Genomic DNA, 20,014 nt, shown 5'->3' with positions numbered 1-20,014 from the left:
CTTAGGTTTTTCCTTCTATAAGGGAAGATCAGACTACAGAAACAACAGTATCAGAGCAACAGCTGGCTTAGTCACATAATGCTCTACTATATAGTCTGGACTTCTTGTTTTCATTTCACTTTCCTTTGTTTTAGAGACAAAAAAGGAAACCCTTGGGGGGAAAAGGCTTCCAAGTTTATTGCTTGGCCAAAGTTAGCTGGTTTCAACACCAGCGGCCTTTATTAACTGGAGCATTAATTAATTTATTTTCTCCTCTCTCTGAAAGCAGCATTGACACTGGCACCTCTGAAGTCATCTGTTCAGCCACAGAACCAGTACCAAATAAGCCTGCCAATGTGTTTTAGTGCCATCCACCATGCACTCTCCCTAGGGTTAATAGATAAATCACTCTATATAGTCATAAACATCTTAGGCTCTGACCTTGGACTGYCCAATTAAGCACTCTGTGCTGTGTAGGTTCTATTTTAGGAAAGGGTTTGAGATCACCAAACTATTCTTCATGTGGGAGCAATAAGTATTTGCCATTGCCAGCTCTACCATATTTTGAAATCTATGGTCTATAGCAGGGCCTGATGCAGCTGTAGTATTGTTGGAGAAAGGGAAGAGCTGCACTGTGTCATGGCAGCTCATCTATCAAGTGATTTTTCTACTTTTCTTCTACTTTTCCTACTGCTACACTGGACTGTGTTAGTGAGGGCAGTCTGGTTACAGATTCAGCTGTACCAACCATCTAATTTCAGAGCACTATTCTAATAAGAAAGTAATGCTTAAAGTAACTTAAAACCACTTTTTAGTTAATAGTACTTGCCCCAAATTAAGCTATATTATTCTTGCTAAAAGGCCCAATTCTATAATTTCTGTCCTTTGAAAGAAGATCATGTAAAAATGGAGTAGAATGGAGTATAGAATAACATTAGAAATTTTATCCAGTGTGTCCATAGTGCTGTAAGTTGGTGATGGATGACTAAATAAGTTTGATATAAGTCTTCACAGCATTACGCAGCTCAGTAGAGTGCAATTGGATGTCTTTTTTCTGTTGCTTTTTATGTTGAGCTATATGAACAATCGTCTGGGTTCCTGAAGCAGCAAGTTAAATACTTTGTCTATAAGGTCACTTTTGCTATTGCATGTGGTGTTGCAAGGAAATTTCCAGCTTAGTTTCAAAATAGCTTAGGCAGAGCATAAGAGTCAAGCCAAGAAAACCTCCTCCTCCTTTTCCCAGTTTCTGTCAACACCCGATCAAGGGTCGGCAATGTAAAGCCAGCTCATATGATGTGAAGTTGCCTTACTCATTTTTTTGCTTCTCCAGGGACAAAAACAGACTTCATCACTAACATAATGGCCCTTCCTTCCTTTAGCAATTGAGGACTAGGAAAACCTTCAATTTAGGTGCATCTCATAATCTAGATTTTTGCTTTCAGTACCTGGGTTAGGCATGCAGCATATATTTTAGTTAAAACAAACACTACTCTCAACATGTCTAGCCTGTTCTTTTGACAGAGTTTCTTGAACAGGATTTTACTTGCCAGCTAGTTGTCAAAAGGTTGGAGAAAAGATAAATCTTTATTTGAACAGGCTATGTTGTGCTATGTACTTATAATGGAGCTCATCTTTTGTAATAACCAGTCTTTCTCATATTATTGCATATGTTTTGCTATAAATTTGTCCTTATAGGTTCTGTGTGTCTGAGTCTATGTCAAAAATAGAAACAGAGATATAAATTGTGTTCTGTGTTCTGTGTCCTGTTTCCTGCCTTTGAAGAATCATTATAGACTGAAAGGTCAGTAATATTCAGAAACTGATGGAGAGGTACTGGCCGTTCCATCTGTGGGTCTGATCAACAACAAACTGCAAGTAGGACTTCATACAGAGAAGTGACCCACCACAGGTCAGAGTCCTCCTCCCCACTCAGCAGACAGCTGTATTTGGATCCAAATACTGGATCTGTGAACCCTGAAGTTCCTGTGGGTTTGGGCAGGCTCAACCAGCTGACTCTGGCCTTTTAGAGATTTCTTGGCTCCTACTTGCTACGTGTTTCTTCTTTTCTATTGGGAATTTTCCACCATTCCTTCAGCAGACAAGCTGGGAAGAGCTGCTCTTTCCACCCCTCCAACTTCAGTCAAGCTCCTTTTTAAGGGGTTTGCTTTTGAGAGGAGGGTTGTTCAGTGATTTTCAGTTTTTCTCTCCTCTGAGAGAAATATGAAGTGAACTGGCTGATTAATTTTACTCTGACACCTTCAATAATACAGCATTTTCATCATATGAATTCTACACATTTTGTAGAATATCTACTTTTCATCCACAACTGCGCCAGCACTCAGCTAGGGGGCTGAAAAGTCAAAGCTTAATTTTCAGAGAAACTGAGTACCAAAGTGATCCAGAAGAACCCAGGATTTTCTAATTTGACAATTTACTGCTATAGCAAGATAAAGAGCTCCAGGTTCCTGCCCTTGCTCAGTGCTGTCAAAACAATTTTATATACAAACTAAAATGTAGAAGCCAAACATTGCATAAAACTGAACTGAAATGGGCTAGAATAATGGGGAAGGTTTGGGAAGAAAACAGGATAGAAGGTGTTTGGGAAGATAATAGGTAGTGGCAGAGCTAAATTATAAAGCTTTTCTTTTTACTTTTTTTAAAAAAAGAGAAGGATTGGTGTGGAGAGGGTTGCTATAGTGAGAGTAATCTTATGACCTAATGTGTGAATGCTCTCAAAAGACTGGATGTTCCAGTTCAGTGAAGCAAGATGGCCCCCTGCAGTATTGTTAGCCCCCTCACAAAGAAATTTTGCTTCTAATCTAGGAATATCACTGTACAATGCACCAACAAATCTGTTGTGGTTTACCATTAGTTTCTCTCAAAACACAAGGTAAACATTCTTTACTTTAAAACATCAGTCAAAAATAAAGCCCTCATTTACCAACTTTCTCCCCTCTGCTTCCAAACACTGTCTGCATGATTCTGATGTAAGCTCTGAAACAAAATTGGTTGTAAGAGTAATATCTCTGAACCCTCAGGAAAAAAAAACACTCTCTCAAGCTTCCTTAGTAAAGGTTGCAATAGGCTAATAATAAAGGCTGAAAAGAAAGTCTTGCCACAGAGTTGTGAAGCCAGGAGAGAAGTAAAACTTCTTCATGAATGAGAAGGTAAACCTCAGAAAGAAAGCACTGTGCCCTAAATGCATTCTGAATAGGAACTTTGAAGTGTATTGTGTGCATACAAAGCTTTTTATTTCTCCCACCCTACTACATTTCCCTGACAGTACTGAGAATAGGATAGCATACGTTTTGGGAAAAAAAAAAAAAATTAAGGCTTGATATTATATTGGTATTTTAGCAACATTTGGGGCTTTCAGAATATCACTTTTTTTTTTCACTGAGACAAGAAATCACTATAAATTACGTGCCTTGTAACAGCATGACAATTTCATGCTTTTAGTACTTAAACATATAGACATATTAGACATATAGACATATTAGACATATATAATGCACTTGTATATGTATAATCAATATACATGTGTAACTGTACCTGATATGTGCAGCAAAATGCAGAGAATTTACTGTTTAATAATTATTCAAGGATATGCAATTAGCTTTCTTCTGAAGTCCATGATACTTCCCTGAGTGGCATTTACAACTTAAAGCATTCATCCAGGTCTCACACAGAAAAAGGAGAAGAGGACCAGAAAAATAGGATTCAAATATTTTCTTAGCAATTAAATACAATGTTGTATAAGGTGCATGAAGTCAAATAAATTCCCTTCCTATTTCTGTTACCTCTTCTTCCCTGCTCTTCACCTTTGTATAGCTCTATGATTGTTATTAATGTTATTTGTGAGGGACTAACACTATGCTTGATGCTTGATAGAGAGATGAGCCAGGTGACCAGAAGTGAAAGCATTGGAAAGGAGGGCTGTCTCATAATATTTTTAGTTCATGTTTAGCTTGTTCCCATAAGATTTCCAACACAACTTAGGAATTCAAAAATGGACTTGGGAAGTTTGAAAGAGTGTAAACTTTAATAAAAATTAATTTCCTCTCTACCTCCCAATGTTGAACTTAACACATCACTCACAGAAACCCACCCAAGCTCTAAAGAGCCAGTGTTGTGAGGTCTGTGTGGCCTTCCTTCTGCAGACTTCTTTGGTGTGGGAGCTCGGATTGCTCCTGACCCTGTGTCACTGAATGGCCAAGAGCTTCCATGCAAGCACAATGGTGCTGTTAGTGCCCATTACTAAAAGCCTTCTTGTTTCTTTCAACTGCTCACAGGCCTCCTAAACAATGAAAGAAATCCATACATCATTAATAAGGAGATTTAATTTAAATTCTGCTCTAGGAGAATTCTCAGATATCCTCCTCATTTTTTTAAAGTGAAAATTGCTGAAGTCTGATGTAAGGCAGAATCTCAATGCAGAAAAGTGTTGGTCCTTATGTAGGGAAACTAGTGGGAACTGCAAGCATAGAGCAAACTGGAAAGCAATAATGGCATACCAGTGAGCAGCTCCCATGGAATGAAAACTTGTTGCGTTTGGGGATATGTCAGCTAGTGAAGTCTTTGAACCTTCCTGTAAAATGATCTCTTTTGACTTAGTAATTCAGTGCCCTTACAACTTTTACATTTCTAATGATGGCAACTTTATTTTTATTGGGACTACATAAATTCAGAATTTCTAACAGCCATTTGTCACTCAAAATGAGTTCATTTTCACTAGAAAAGGGAACCTCTAAACTCCAACAAACAGCTGATGTGAAAGAAAAGGGAGCAAGATAGCCCATATTCACCTTTGTAGTGAGAGGTCATGAATCTACACATCAGTAATTTTACTTCTAATTGTGAACACTTGACAAAGTTAAAAACCAGCCAGTACAAAAGAATCAGTGTTATTTGTCACATGTAAATAATGTGACCTAACCTTGCCTCAGCTCTATCTCTACTGTCTCCAGTGGAATTACATGAGGGATGAATGCTGATCAGGGATCTCAAAAGGTCTGTTCTGCTCTCACTTTGAAGTTGAGACAATTTTCTCATTTTGATATTTTTGACAACAAAAGATTTCAGAGAAACCTCTAAGTAGGAGTATATTGCATGAGAGACAGGCTTATATTGCAAATATCAGCCATTCTGCCAGAGGAAGGCCAGAAACAACTAATTCTGCCTTCAGTGTAGGCATATGTAAAATGTTTTAGACAGTTTATAGTGTATATGGTACTCCAGAATGAGCAAGCATACTAATGATTAATTGGTGAATGACATCATGCTTATTCTTGACAGGTTCCAATAACCATGCCTGACTTTTCAATGTGTGTCTTGGTAACATATCAGGTACATATATCTACATGTAATATATGTATATATAAATATTTAAGAGTGTGTGTCCGTGTGTGTGTGTGTGTGTGTGTGTGTATATATATATATATATTCACACACATAAAAAGAGAGAGAGAGAAGGAAAACTTGGAAGCCAAATTCTTCTTCTCATCACATCTAATCTAAATGAATGTCATCGAATTCAGTGGAGTTATTCTGTGGTTGCACTAGACTAACTCAGAGCAGAGTTTGTATTTTGGCCGATAGTAATTTTGTTATTATATTAAAGTATAAACAGAATTCTCCTTCTAAATGAACTCCTTGCACAGCTCATATATAATTCCTTAAATTAGATAAATACAATTGGCTCATAGAAAGGTTATATACATATTTTATATACACACACACACACACACACACACACACACACAYAYATATATATATACACACACACATGCATATCTGCTCTCTGATTTGTCTTATGGCTCCCAATGAAGGTAGCTGCAAAAAAGCTCCAGAGACCTCTCCAAGGCACAGTCAGTGCTTCTTTTACCTCAGGCCCCGCAATCTCTGTAAACCTGAGCAGAGTCTTATCAAAGGTGTCACGTCCAGTTTGGAGATTCTTAAATTCTTTTGCAACTAATCTCCGCAGTGGCTTGAGGAAGACACAGTGTTGGGCCTCTGTGGAAACCTTTCCATTTTGAATGGGTTCTGGTGCTTGTCTCTACCTTAGGATCTGACACCATATTTAGCAAGTACACGATCAGTTTACAGAGCAGTGAAATAAAACTTTGTCAGGGTGAAATGCCGTAATTGTTTAAACAGCAGTTCCAAACATCAGCTTGGAACAGGAAATTAAAGGTACTTTTTTTCAGCTGAAACTGCTTTTGAAATTTAGGATAGGAAACAGGAAAAAGTATATATGCATCTGAGGATGAAAGAATTCTTCAGAATTTGGGTATGTCTGCATTAGCATTTCAGTGTGGCTCAGGACTGTGCTTTTGAAGTAAGTGAATCTCCTGCTTATCCTCAGTTACTATGCATTGGTTAACATCATAGATGGCACAAACTGGATTCTTTTCAGATGTCATTAAGCTAGAAGATGCAAACCTAATGCACTCCAAACCACCAACTGGCAAATCAGTTCACACTTGAATATTCCTTTGAATGTGTAAATAAATTCATGTTGAGCATGTACAAGTTCCTGCTATATTTGTTTTCACAAATACTTGAACAACTGAGCCTCATTATTTAGAACACTATCAGAACTCCTATCACAAAGTTACTTGAATGAATATGCATGAAATCACCATTAGTTTTGCATTTAGAGTAATTATTCTATACACAATTTTAATGAGGAAATGGAAAGCAAAGAAAGCACTCAACTCATCCTCTTGATCTCAAGCAAAAAGATATTTCAGGCCTGATTCTCTACTGCTTAGCATCTTGTATACTTCTGCAAAGTGAGTGTGAAACATTATCCATTCTGTTCTGAAAACATTTCACAGCAAAGAATAATGTTGTTTAAGTAATTATGTTATTCGTCTGTCTGTATCTAGTTCCTGCTTATGCTTAGAACGTAAACTTTCGACTGCAGGGACACACCATACTGGTACGATGCTGAGCAGAATGTCTCGTTCAATGTCTGGGACTCCTACCTGCTTCTACAATATTGCAATACTAGTTATGCAGTGTTCAAGATGCTGGAGACTCAGTCATCTCACATTTAGAATCTTATACAAAATACAAGTATATATGTAGTCAAGCTATATGTTAATATAAGAATCAAGAGAATACTAATCACCAGTTTGCAGGAACTGCTATCATGGATATTCCATGAGCAGAAAGAAAGGCAAAATTTACTGAATAAGACAGTAGTTAGGAATTATTCTCTCTGCTCTACTAAATATATATAAGGGACGACATTATGATCATGTCATACCATGACCAAAAATGGAGATTCTAGTATGGGAAACATTATTTTCTGCTCCCTCCCTTCCTCCTCCCCTCCTCCGCCCCCACTCTTTTGTTCTTTGCCATTCAGTGTTTTGGTTCAAGTTAATTAAAGATTCCTGTTGCAGCCTCCTGGAGTGAAATTCTGGCAGTATGCCCAGTGGAGCCATAGTCATCTGTAAGCAGCCCCTCCAGTGAGCTCCATAATGTCTCTAAGAAACTATACAAAGAGGAAGAAAGAAACTGAATCCAGATGGAATGGGAAATCAGATATTTCTTCCATTTGTGCTGAAATCTGTGAAGGCTGCCTCATAGGTTRAAAGAGAAGGGAATTCACATACTCAGTCTCAGGCAAAAAGCATGTTTTCTCCCCTACCCCTCCACCCTTCACTGAAGATAAATCTGTGAGAAAGCTTACAGTGAGATTGCAAACTCAGTAATGCAAAACATGTTTTCCCAACTCTGCTTTACTCTACTAGCTATAGAAAGGTGTAGGATAGACCTGTCAGGGGAACACGAAAACAAAAGAATCAAAAGAGTGATCCAGTCAGACAAAGAGTCTTCCTAATGACAGGGTTACAAGAGCTAGAATTTGATATCCAAACCAACATTTTGACACACAATTTATAGTGAAAAGAAGACTTAATGCATTTTAAATGCCCGACAGGAGAGTAAAGCATGTCTAACGCGCTAAGCAATAACCACATCCTGAACTGCTTGTTGTTCAATGACACGTTAAAAAGATTACAGAAATCTATAGTACATATTCGTTTGTTAGATCTCACATGCATAACAAAAATCAGGAATATCCCTGGGGAAGCACAAATCTGGTGTATTTTCTGCTTGTGGCCTTTGTCAACTTCAGTACTTGGTTCCTAAAATGTAACACTGCACTCAGTTGGTAATCCTGAAGAATTCTCCTGTAGCTTGCCTGATTTACAGGCAGTGTCATTAGAAGTCAAAGCTGTGGGTATTTGCAAGTGTATTTTATATACAAATGACTGTTTGCTTCATGGCAAATTCCATGCTTATTCGGGATACTCTGGAATTCAGTGGAGGAAAGGAATAAATGATGAAACTATCTGCAGTATCACTTGCTTTCTGTGTGCATTTTATTTTACTGTCTAACCAGTGCTAACCCAAGAGATGCACATTTGAGGTACAAACTTTGAGCAGAAATTATCATTCCAGGTAGCAGAGTTTCAGCTGACGGATTAGAGCAATGTTTCAGGAGAAATGAACTAGATAATTGCAGTGCAGATTTCCCCAAATAGCAGGCTGACTGGAAAGGCTTGGTTTCCCTGTGAGTAATTGGATGTTTTGGTTCCACTTTTTTTAAAACAGCAAAAGTGGTCCAAAACGCTGGCCAGGTGAAAGGGGTAATAGATGTATGCTGATATAGATATGTGTGTTTCTTGCCCTTTCAAACCTTTGAAGACAGACTGGGGTCAAATTGCTCAAGCAGAACAGCTCTGTTGACAAACATGTGCTCTTCAAAAAACAATCTCAGTACGAGAGGCGCTGCTGATTTAAAATAACAGAGGGAAGGGAAAAAAAAAGGAGAGAGAAAACCAGCACCAGACTACATGAAACTCAACCCAACTGCCACCTTCCCTGCTAGCCTTCTTTTGTCAGCCTGCCTTCCCCGCAGAGTGAATCAGCCATGGTTGGGGTTAAATGGGTAGCTTTTGTCTCCTTACAATGGCAGAGAGTGACAGGTTGAGCTAAATGATTTACTGGTGGAGATGATTTGAAGGACAGAGCAGTGCAGCCTTGGGAACACACACACAAGAAAAGGACAGTAGCAAATCAGCCTCGCCTCCCCCCTCCCTTTTTCATGGTTTTGACTGAAAGATCACAGAGTGAGACTCTGACAGACACAAGGACCATTGAGAAGCTATTTTTATTACTTATCCATGGCAGCCTCGCTTTGCTGAGAACAGACCTGAGGTTAATTAACCTTTACTTTTTTTTAATGTTGTTGTTTTTCTTATTGAGGATGCAAGCCCATAAGTTGGAAGGGTCACATGCCATGGGCAAAGGGAAAGTTGCTGTGTGAGACTGCAGTACAAGGAAGCTCAACAAATCGGTCTCTCGCCAAAACAAAGCTTTCCACACAGAAAAAAAGATGCAGTTGGGGCTGCACTAGAAGCAGCTGTTCAGAGCGGAGCCTTCCCAGCTGTTGCGAGCTGGAATTTGCTGGAAGCAAAGCCCTCCCCCCGAGTAACRCTGCCCGCGCGGGGACGGCACCAAGCGCTAATATGGATCCCAGATTGTTTCCTGAGCGCTGGTTGATCTTGCTGTGCAGACAGGAACAGGCTGCTTTCTGAGGACGCAGGGCATCCCGGCACGCTCACGCGCTGCGCTTTGCCAGCTCCTCGCAAGCAGAGCGGGCGTGCGGGGACTGTGGCGGCGGGTCCCAGGCCTGCGGTGCCCACGTGCATGTGGCCAGCTCTCAGTCTCATCTCCGCTTGGGGAGCGGGCTGGGGAAACCAGCCAGTGAGGCCCCAACACAGCTGAGGCTGGCAGGGAAGCGGTATGGCAAGGAGCAGCCAGGGAGCGCTTTGTGGGCRCTCCCGTCGGGCATTTTGGGGTGGCAGCTGGCCCAAGCTGAGCTGGAGGAAGCGGTTCCCTCTGCGGCCCCAGCGCACTGCAGGTGACCTCCTCCTCGAGCACCTCCACTCCCCACCGGCCTCCCCTCTGGAGCTCGGGCTGGCGCCAGCCGCCGCAGCCCCCGGTTCCTGCGGGAAGCTCCATCCCTGTCCGCTTTCCCCAGCCGAGGGATGCTTTACCTGCTTTTGTGCTGGCTCCTTCCCACATCCCAGCTTTGCGTCCAATAACCCCGAGCGCCGTCCTCAGGAGCTCTCATTCCCACTGCACCTCGCGTTATTGCTCGTATTAGCTCTGCCACTGCAGTCGATGTGATGAATTGCAGGGCAGGTGCTACTTGCCGTCCGAGAGAGCAGGCAGGATGAGGCCTTGCACATAAATGGAAGCAGAAAATGGCAGCCCTGTGACCTCTCAGTAAATTACTCGGACGCTTTCTTCAGAAACTTCTCCAAGCATTTGTGAGGAAAGTCAAAACTTTTTTTTTTTTTTTTAATAAGAAAATGACCTTTTTAGACGGTTGCTATGAATTAGTCTGGAAAAATAGAGGACAGACCAAGAAATACATTGAAGTTTGGTTTATGGATAAATCAGAACTCATAATAAGAGCTGTATTACTCAGAAAAGGCAATGCTTTCTTTCTATTTCATATTTCATTTGGTCTGTGATTTGTGAGCTATTGCTCAAGCATAGTGGAATAATATGTCCTGTCACAGGTTATAACATGTGCAATTGTCATGTCATTATTTGGTTCTACGAAACAAATAACAACAACAAAAATTCTTCAAGCACTACTGCAAAAATGCAATTTTCCTAGTGCCTAACTCTTCATGACATCAGAACATTGTGAATTGTATTAGAAAAAGTGCAGCAAAGTTTTATTCCAATATATTCTGCTAACTTCAAAAGCAATTGCTCAAAGAATATCTCAGATTTCTTAACTAGTTAGGGAAGAAGTTTGAACAGTAAAACCACTGTGTCTAGTAAATAACACATAGCATTCTCCTGGCTAGATTTCAATATTTCTCATTTTAATAATAATTTTTAATGAGATCTTGTAATTATTCAAAAGAAACAATAAGAACATGTGAATATGAAAGCTAAGCAGCATTTCATATCAGTGAGTTTGAAAGACATAATTTAATGGAAAGTAAAAGAATCTATAAAATGGCAACTTTAGAGAACAGAAGTGTTTACTGTTAGTTAATCTGTAGTACTATAGAGTTACATGCAGTATGATATCACATGATATGTTTCTAATGGCCTTTTGAATGTTCAGTTGCGAATAAACACTTCTGTTTTCAAATACAAAGAGCAAAACAAACTAAGTCTAAAAATACAAGGAGGAACTATGGTATTTTCTTCTGTGAAAGAGAGCAGTGTTTGCAAAAGATGAAGCAACTCTAAAAAAAGCTCACCCGACAGGATTCCAAATATGGATTTGCCACTGCAAGGATTGTGGCAGGTGAAAATGGAAGAAGCCCTTCTCTTGCATATCCTTCCAGTTGTAGTCACTGTCGTTGTCCCAGTGAGCATGGGGAGTATAGTGATTACTTCCTCTTGAACTCTCAGAGTGTACTTTAGGTCATGCTGAAAGGAATGGGTTTCATGCATCTTATTCTTGACTGGCTCTGTATTAACAAAACTTGTTACAGAGAAGTTGCAATTGCACTTTGCATCTATTTGTGTCCAAACTGACTTTCTGATGCTTCTCCAAGCACTTCTCTCTCACAACCTGTCTCCATGCTCCAAATCCTACCAATGTTGCTGTAGAACAACATCCTCTCCAAAGGATTGTTCTTCCTGTTCTATCTATTTGACCCATGAAGCAAATCTACAGGAGGAGGCTACCATTCTTTGTACATTGAGCCCTGCTGAAAAGAAGTGTCTCCCAGAAGTGGTGAAGTGTATAGAGGGTTTTCGGGAATACAGAAGAGTATAAAATATCTTAAGAACTGCACAGCATGAATCGCAAGATTTTGGGTGTAAGAATAGCTCCTCTAAATCAAGGAATGTGCAATAATACTTCTACCCAGTTATGTGCTCTTAGTTAGTCAAGTGTCCTTTGGGTTCATGTTCCACCTCAGCTCTCTAGTCTGCATGAAGCTACTGTAAAAATTCCTACATCTCTTTATGCTTTTGCTATGGATGATGTCTCCTGTCCCTCTTATTCTGTAATTTTTCCTTACCTTCATTCTTTTTTGTTTCCAGCTCTTTTTCCAGCCCTAGTTCTTTCTTCCTCTTAGCTTTCATCTACCTGTTCTCTTATTCCTTTATGTTTCCTTGTCTTGCAGTCCTCCTTAGCCAGTGCAGCTGTAACAGTGTTCACAAGCCAGAGGGGCCAAGACAGTTGGCTTTGAAGGTGAAGATGGGAAGACTAAGGGTGGCAAAGGACCATATGTAGGAGACAGGGTCCAAATTCCTTCCTTATTTTTCATGTTTTGTCACTAGCATCCCAGTTTTGCTGCCACTCCCCTGTTCTGTCTGTTCCTAATGATTCCCTGGGCTGACCCTAGCTGAGTGGCTGGATAAAACCTGTTGTTGGCAAATACAAAGCATGGAAGGGGGTTGTGTTGAGTCACCTGAAGGAGAGGATAGATGGTGTCCCTGCAGCCACAGGGACAGTGGGGCAATACGGGCTGCACGGGCTCTGTACTGCAGCTTCCCCCAAACAGCCAGGAACAGGCTTCCCTCCAGCCACCTGGCACACCATGGTGGCATTCGGTGGCCTCCAATGCTGATGCGGGACATGTGGGCYGGTCTGCTCATTCCTATAGAGCGCAGCCCGTGAAGTGCTGTTTGGAGCCAGTACCAAGTGCTTGGACAACACCAGCCACTTAGTTTCTTCCCAAGCTCAGCAATTATTTGCTTCTAGCAGATCTTTCAAAAGCCTTTCTTTACTTTACAATTCTTTCATTGCTTTGTAAGAGGTTACGTCACATCATAAGACCAAAAAGCACAGTGTGGCTTAGTGTAACTTGACCCTGGTCTGGCATTTGTTTGTGATGCATCATACCAGAAATGTAAAGAAAACAACACCATCCTTTTCCTATTAGTTTGGGCAGCAGTGGCTGCTACAGTTTGTCTTACCTTCTGCCTGGAAGATGTGTAGTTCATGAGATTAATAAGAAGTAGGAAGAAATCATGTTTCTGAAGCTGTACATAGTTTCTGGAGAACTGCAGATGAGCTTAATAGAGTGTGCTCTGAGTCAATGTTGCTGAAGTGGTTGCAGAGAAGCTGRCTTACAGCAGGAAAGGCAAGAGCATTTAAGATTGCTGCGACTTGAGAGGGAGAGTGATGAGAGAAAATATGCAAATGCACTGCTTTGTAATTTCTGCAGATTGTTTTTTTGTCTGTTGAGTTTCAACTCATTTTAATTATGCATTTTCCCAAAGGGATTTGAGACAGCTAGGAAAGGCTGAAATTACCCTTAAAAATTTGAAGCAAACAGAGTAAGAAATTCTAGAGAGTCCCAGACCCAGTAACAAAGTACCTGCTTGTATTGAGCCTAAGTGAGACCTGACAAGCAGCATCTGTTATGTCCTAGAGCCAGGTCTGGTAATGTAAAAAAAAAAAAAAAAAAAAAAAAAAAAAAAAAAATCACATCTGTAATAGTTTTCTCATGTGTACACAGGAAATGACAATACTGACTCCCCTCGCACAGTGTGCTGACCTATTGTTGCTTACTGTGAGGATTCTGCCTTTCACATCCTCATAACTGCAGCCTGTATTTGCATTGAAATATCACACTCTCAAGAGCCTTGTTGTTCCCCATGCAAGGATCAAGTACTTCATGTTTTTAAAAGAAGACTTATCACTTTATCACCTTGGGGATGATGATCATGAAACCTTGATCTAAAAGGCTTAGGTGACAGTATGGCTTGAGGATGGTTTGCAGATAAAATATGCTAGAGAGGCCTCAAATGCTCAGTTTCCAGTCCTGCTACTAACCTGTTGAGTGACCTTGAGCAACCCATTTCAGCTTTATTTTTCCTTTGATTTTTTTTGTTTGTTTGTTTATCTTGTAATATGCTTGAAGCCTTTTATAGCCCCCTGCAAAATGAGCACTGATGTCATTATGGTTGTTAGGTGCTGGTACATTAAAAAGTAAAAATACTTTCAAGTAGATTATTAACCCTTTCCCAGACCTCCCTGTCTTAACAGATCACAGTGCCTTCCTGCAACACATAGCCAGTCTCTTTGAAATATTCCAACAGCACATCAGTCATGCTGGGTTTCTGCTGACAGGAAAAGCCTGGGGTCAGTCACATCCATCACAAAATTAAGGTGTAGCTATATATATATTTTACAGCTTGGATTCATAGATAGTTGCACCAGCAGAGCCAAGGTACTGGCAGCCTGTGGTGGAGGGGCAGAAAGAAGCAGCTGGTGTAGGGGAAGGCAAGAATTTCTTAAACCAGCTTTGCGGCTGGAGATGCTTGCATAAATGCATGTAGCAGTTTTATGACTGCAGCAGGAGGTGATCTCTCAGCAGAAGTTTGGCATTAATGAGTCCAGCGCACATCATCACCAGCCACTTCCTACCTTGAGGGAAGCTAGCTAGAGGGTAAACATTTGTTACCTTAGTACTACTTAATGGCCATGAGGACCATCTGCAGCTTTCAGGCCAGGAGAGCAGCAGAGCTCAAGCAAAATGATCCTCGGTGCCCTGCAGAGGCTTCCAGGCAGAAATCCTGGGTTCTGGGGGCCCCTGCAGCACACCTCATAGGAACAGTGCCCAAGCATGACTGCTGCACGGCTATTCTGTGTGGGTTTGTAGGGGTGAGGAGGGCTGGAAAGTGATGAGTTAGGGCAAATGCAGACACAGTCCATCGAATAATACTTTAAAAGGTGTAAAGATATGAAAATTGTTCTGAATTTACATACTTACTCTCTCTGGAGGCGGAAAATATTCCAGTATTATAGGTCCAATATATAGGGCTAGCAGTTGTTCAGCTATCAGGCCTCATGCTTTTACAGAGAAACTATGCACTGTATCATACTCTTGTCTTGCTCACACCCACTTTCTCGGGAAGTTCAGATAAGTAAGTGTACCTGGGTCACATCCCAGCTTACAATTATATTATTAATCGAAATATCTTGTTCCCACTGACTTTTTTTCTTTCTCTGTGGAAAAACAGGTGAGACCTTTGCGACTGCTACATATTATAGAAAGCATTAGAATGAATAGGACCACTGTCATTTTGAATTCAAAGTCTAACTACACTGGGTGCTTTATTCAGTGGTTCTGTTTTGCCAGAGAATACTTTTAAAAAAAAAACTTATATAATGATAGCAAAAAAAAAAAAAAAATCACAGAAACACCTTCAAGATTGCTTATGAGTCCTGGGGGAAAAAAAAGGATATTTGAAATTTCATTTAAAACATTTCAAGTTTGTATCTCACTTATTTAAGGTTGTCTTTTCCTCAAAATTTTGATTAACATTAACACGTCTCGGAATGTGAGACATCTCAAATATCTTAAAATGTTTCCTATGTAGATACTTATGTCTGGCTTTTGTCCCTGGAGAAAACGGGTACTTTGAGGATAGACTTATTTCATAAGACATTCACTGGATTTATTTTAGAACTCTACTCTAGCAGATGAACGGTACCCCAGAAGTACCTATTTATCTCCATTCACTGTAAAGGCAGGTGAAAGGTGGGATGGTTAATCCAGATGCAGATATTAACATTGCAGATGGCAGTGTTTGATCAGACGAATTGACCAAGGTGCTTGTACAGGAGCTTCAGACAATAAATATCCAAGCGATGTGTGATAAATTAAATGGAGGCTTAATTCAAAGTCTGTTAAATTTACTAGTCATCCTTTATTATCCCTGAAAATGTCTATTTTTAAAGTCAAGCAGAAAGAAGTGGAGATTTGTTGGTGTTTGTTGTCTGCTACCTGTTTCTAATTGTACATCTCTGTCTCCTTTATGTGTGGAACTGGCTTCCTGTTTTCCTTGTTTGTGAGCACGTGTGTGCTTGTATGTGTGTGCGCATGAATAGGCAATGCTGGCTCAAAGTCTTCTCAGGATTGTAGACAGAATTGATTTTTTTTTATGTTCCATGGATGGTGCAGAAAGAAGGGCTGGAGGTCAGGCCAAAACAGAAGGCGCATTGGCAACAGGTAGCCAGGACAAGCCCCTTGCCTTTCTCAGGTGTAGGTAAAGGCACACCATTATGTCTCCCTCCATGACAGTAATAGTTCAATAGCCCAGCACTTTTATCTGGGCTGGAGCTCGTCTCCTGCGCCTGCATGCCAATGTGGCTCTGGTGTACAGCCACGCACACGTTTCTGGGATAGTCCTAACATACTGCCCTCTCTATTGCTCTCAAAATAAGTAAAGATTATTTTACATTTATTAACATTATATGGTTTTAACATTCATTTTCTTCTACATCAGATTATTTAACTTTAAAATTCAGACTGTCTATTTAGGTGCCAATGATGGCAATAGGTCAACATGTCCAAATTCTGCTAAGGAGAGATATACAAACTACATATTACTCAGTGCTACCTGGTCTTAGAAACTCCTAAGTTTCCATTTTAGGCCACAGAGTTCCCAGGATGCCTAAATATAGATTTGCTCTCATGTTCAGCAGTGTCTCATGCTGCGCTGGCAGGCGCATAAATACTTCCCCCTCCTGTAAAAGCCGATCCCCTCTGCAGAAGGCAGAGAGTTTGGCCCAACATTGCAAGGAAAGGAGACAGCCTCCAGCTCATTTTCTGTGGATCAGACTGCCTGAAGTGGGGAGCCTACATATGCTGAATAGTAACAAACATTTCCATGATCCTGGCCTTCAGTTTTGAAGCTGTAATGAAGTCCTTGTTGTGTGAATGTGCTATAAAGCCCTGCAATCTATTTTAGCTGGATTACCAGAGGCAATTTTTTAAAAACTGCACTGCCAACTGTGAAAACTCATCTGAAGTTAAGGATATTGACAGCATATGGAATGAGCACCTTTAAGTTATCATCATTAGAAATAACAGGGTAAAAAAACATTAAATTATATTATTCTTAGTGGGATTAGAGTATCTTTTAATTATTAAATATATGCATATATGTTATACACAAATATACAGCAGCAATTTTCAGGAAACCTTCCCTCCAGCTAGAAGTTAAAAGCTTTTTTCATATTTTTAAATGTTAAAAAATACAGACAGCAGGAGAAAATTGTCCAAAAACTTCCAAGTGGTGCCCTTCTCGGCACAGTTTGAACTCTCCCTATATTTATCTGAAGCAGATGTTCCAGGCAGGATGCACACTGCAGCCAGAGGTGAGGACGGAGGTGTATAGGACTTGAATACATTTCAGTACAGCTCCCACATCCTGTTTACACATAGCTGCTGGCCTGAGAACAGCACAGGAAAAAAAAAAAGAAGACGGTGGTGGGGGTGATAGGAAGGAACGGTTGACTGGAGTCATGGTAGTAGCAGCACAGCTAAGGATGCATATGGAGAGTGCTGTAGGTCTGTGGTTCTCTTCTCCACATCTTCCACTGCCAGCAACATTTTCTCTGCTGCTCTGGCAGACGTTGACAGGCATGCTATCTCCTGTCATAGGGGAGAGGAAAGGAAGAGAGAGGGAACAATTCATTAAAAAAAAAAAAAAAAAAGGACAGTTCACCTGCAGAGAAGCTGTACTTTCTGCTATTCAGCAATGCTGCACCAACTCAAGAAAAACCACAGCTGGGATTTATTGAATCAACTTTTGCATCTCGTTAAAATCATGGACTGATTTTTGATGGTAGAAAGGCACTTACTGAATCACTGATGGGAGATGAGAAATATTAATAACGCTGAGACCCAATTACACAGTCATTTTGCTGGAGGCTGGATTTTTTTCAAGCTAGATACTTAGTGGCAATTTGATTTCTGCAGGCACGCAGCAATGAATGGCCTGTTTTTCTGAGCACTGGACAAGCACTTTCATTTCATGCCTCATTCCCAATTTACTACAGTGATTCCACATCATCCACACATCTTCCTGATTAATGATGAGGAGATAAGGAAGAGGAGTATATATGCTTTCTATCTCTATTTTGACATTTAAACAAGCTTGCTGAGGGCCCAGCTTTTCCTTGTCAGAGATACATAAAGCTTCTAATGGCAAAATTCCCATGAGGCAAAAACGGAAGAAGCAGTTTTTCAAGATTGTTTTTCACAAAGTTCTCGACACAGGCTGGGAACGCTCTGTATCTTTAGGTGTCCCTGTAATACTATATTCCATAGAGATTGGCTACTGGCTACACATCTACATGATCATGCACACATACAACATGGGGTAGTTTGAAGGACATATACTTTCCTGTGCTTAAATGGTATGACCTTATCAACACCACGGCTCAACTGATGTCTCATTAGCTCATATTTTAAAATATTTGGGAGGCAGAATGTATGTGAGACATGGTTAATGCCAAAAATAATTAACTAATTTGTTTTACTAGGACAATATAACAGAGCTCAAACTTATTAAAAAAATCTGGAAATCTAGATTATTATGAATTACCATAATCTATTTATTTTATCTCCTGCTAATAGGAATGTAGAAATAATAAAGGGTGCAATGAAAGTTCTTACTTTTCCCAGCCCAGACCATATTAACTCCTTTACCACTGTTTTTGTTTTTTTTTCCCCCCCAAAGGAAAGGAACCATTTTAATGCTCAAGACTCCTCTTTTTTATCCATGAAGTTCCAGCTGGAGATAGAAGCTTCCAAAATATGTGCTGAGATAGGCTTCATTTCCCCAAATGCCTTGCTTTTCTTTACCCTGTTTTACTCTGACTCTTTCATTATCCAAGCAACTACCACGGTATCGGTCTTTGATTTTCTCACTTGAAATCCTCTAAAAGACCAGAGATTTGGGATCAGATTGGAGGAAAAAAGGAAAATTTAGATTCTGCTTTATTTTCAAGCCTTTCTTCTAAGCTCCCATCTATTTAGTACTTGAAACTCAATCTTCAAATAAGGAACAGCAATAATCTCTGCTGTTTCCCATTTGTTTTTGTATAAGACAGACAATCGAGTTTCTGTTTCCCTGAAAAGACTATAAAAAAGGCCAATTAAGACATAACTGTATTATTACTAGTAATCCCATCTCAAATTTACATGGCTTCGTAATTAAAATGTTTGTTAAAAGCTTTTCAAGATGCATATAGAAAGGCACCACATCCATGCTAAAAAGCATTTGTCTTCAGGTCAGGCACAAGTTGTTCAAAAAGTGTTTAGCTTTCTGTTACAAAAAGGTTTAGAACAGGACGAGGTACTCTAATTGGAAATACAGAGACAGTTTGGGGAAGAAGGTTATTTTATTATTCACAATATCTTCTATTTCCATATTTTTTACAATATTTCATTGAAGAACTGAATCTTTTGTGACAGTTTTGTGGCAGCGTCTTTTGTATTCTGCCGTAAAACTCAGTGCTAAACTTCATGAAAATAAACTAAAAAGTCATTAAGGAAAAGGTTACTGGTAGACAAACAGTAACATACCATTTTCTGACTTAAGCTTTTGGCCTTCTTTCAGAAGGTATGCTTGGCAGTTTCATGGATTATTGTCACTGGGAAATATTGCCGGAATGGTCCCTAAGACAAAGATCTTGTGAGTAACAGCATAATGTCAAAGATGTGTAGCAAATGCAGAATGACAATCAATCACATTAGTGGCATGATACTATTTCCCTTTTTAGTCAAAAAGACACTAAGAGATGAAAAAGCACTAGAGAACCAGTATCAGCTCATTGTCATAACACAGGTATCAGTTATAAATGAGACTCCACTTTGGTTCTTCTTTTACTGGCATCTCCAAAAAGAATAAGATCATTAAAGATAACATCCTTAAAGATGTGCAAAATAGTGTTCCTCCTGTTAATCAGAAAACACATGAGATAATAAAAGAGACTCAGCTAGGCAGCATGAATATTGCATATGGACTTTTTATAAAGGCTTCCAGCAACTGAATATCCAAACTAATCCTCCTTATTTGGAATAAAATAATGAGTCATAGCAAGGTCAGAATAGAAGGTTTGTAAGCAGGTAGGATTTCCATATAATTCATTTATGGTAAATAGTGAAGATAGTAATTGTAATAATACCTCTTTTCTGTTTCCCACTTCTACGTTGCATGTCCTGAAGTT

The 20,014-nt window shown here is 39.9% G+C and overlaps 2 long non-coding RNA genes across 2 annotated transcripts in view; one reads left to right on the top strand and one right to left on the bottom strand.

Moving 5' to 3' along the window:
- LOC112969217 overlaps window positions 1–20,014 on the top strand; it is a 225,584-nt gene that overhangs the window by 162,073 nt on the left and 43,497 nt on the right. The window lies entirely within an intron of this gene.
- LOC112969218 lies at window positions 9,186–13,092 on the bottom strand. The gene is made up of 3 exons (XR_003254645.1): window positions 12,961–13,092; window positions 11,289–11,501; window positions 9,186–10,241 (listed from the first exon to the last, which is right to left on the bottom strand). It is a non-coding gene; the product is annotated as an uncharacterized LOC112969218 (long non-coding RNA).

This window comes from Apteryx rowi, unplaced genomic scaffold (assembly GCF_003343035.1).
Source record: "Apteryx rowi isolate R43461 unplaced genomic scaffold, aptRow1 scaffold_34, whole genome shotgun sequence".
Classification (NCBI taxonomy): domain Eukaryota; kingdom Metazoa; phylum Chordata; class Aves; order Apterygiformes; family Apterygidae; genus Apteryx; species Apteryx rowi.
This window is presented reverse-complemented; position numbering and strand designations above follow the sequence as displayed.